Raw genomic sequence first — 1,734 nt, 5'->3', positions numbered from 1 at the left:
CCTGTCATATGCACTACCGACCCAATCTGCATCTGTATACCCATAGACATGCATGTCTTTTCCTACCTCATAGAAAAGACCATAATGCACGGTAGTTTTGACGTATCTCAGAATACGTCTCACAGCATCCAAGTGAGGTTTACGAGGACTCTGCATAAACTGACTCACCAAACCAACTGCATAACTGAGATCTGGCCTCATAATGGTCATGTAGATAAGGCTACCAACCATTTTCCTGTACATGGTGATATCATCAAGCTCATCACCCAAATCAGCCCGAAGCTTCATGTTTTGCTCTAATGGTGTCAACATTGGTTTGCATGCTGTCATACCATACTTTGCCAGCATGTCAAGTGCATATTGCCTTTGCACCAACCATATACCCTTGCTTGTTCTAATCACCTCAATGCCAAGAAAGAACCTTAAATCACCAAGGTCTTTCATATCAAACTCTTTGCATAAAGAGGCCTTAACCTCATCAATGCCTTTCCCACAATCACCTGTGATAATCAAATCATCAACATAAATGACTATCATCACGATACCATCATGTGTCTTCTTCACATAAGTGAAGAGTCTGCATTTCCAACCACAAATCCAATACTGACAAGATATCTGCTGATCTTGTCACTCCAAGCACGAGGTGCTTGCTTCAAACCATAGAGTGCTTTCTTTAACCTGCAAACAAAAGTCGGATAATTTGGATGTACATATCCTTCTGGCTGTTCCATGTACACCTCTTCTTGTAGTTCACCATTCAAGAAAGCATTTTTTACATCCATTTGATGTAAAGCCCAACCTTTTTGTGCTGCTAGTGCAATGATAAACCTCACTGTAGCCATCTTAGCCACCGGGCTGAAAGTTTCATCATAATCAAGACCATAAGTTTGTGCATATCCTTTAGCGACCAGCCTTGCCTTATGTCTCTCTAGGCTGCCATCTGACTTGCACTTTACCTTATACACCCATTTGCAACCAATTGCATTCTTTCCTTGAGGTAACTCAGCCAATTCCCATGTATCATTTTTGTCCAAAGCATCCATCTCTTCATCCATGGCTTTCTCCCATACATGCTCTCCAATAGCCTCTGTATAGCATGTAGCAAAAGCTTTTGAGGTGTATTCACCACCTCCATCTGTCCTCAAACATTTAATCCAACAGCCATATTGCTTTTCTACAAGAGCCTTGAAATCCATGAATTTCTCCAACACTTCACTCTTCTCTCTCAGAAAGTATATCCATGTCATCCTGCTGAAGTCATCTATAAATGTCACATAGTATAGACTTCCTTTGATAGATGGATTTTGTGCAGGGCCCCATACATCACTGTGTACTATCTCAAGTGGCCTGTTACTCATATTTCCTTCTCTAGGAAACCTCAACCTTGCCTGCTTTCCAAACTGACAGGCTTCACAAACATGCATATGTCCATCATATTTAAATCGAGGCAATCCACTGACAATGCCTCTTGTTTGCATGTTCTTTAATCTCTGCATATTGACATGTCCAATTCTCTTGTGCCACATGTCAATGTCCTGCACAATCCCATTTCTCTTTGAAAACATGGCTGAGCTCAATTCTGGTATGCCTGCATCCAATTTGAACAACCTTCCTTCCTTCTTGCCCTTGGCAATCAATCTACAGCCATGCTTGAAGTCTTCCACAAAACAGCCATTCTCATTGAATCTTACTTGTAATCCCTGCTCAACCATTTGGCCTACTGATGCCAAATTC

This window comes from Cibotium barometz, chromosome 2 (assembly GCF_041138505.1).
Source record: "Cibotium barometz isolate CiBa-2024 chromosome 2, ASM4113850v1, whole genome shotgun sequence".
Classification (NCBI taxonomy): domain Eukaryota; kingdom Viridiplantae; phylum Streptophyta; class Polypodiopsida; order Cyatheales; family Cibotiaceae; genus Cibotium; species Cibotium barometz.
The sequence above is the reverse complement of the archived record's forward strand: the minus strand, read 5'-3'. Positions refer to the sequence as shown.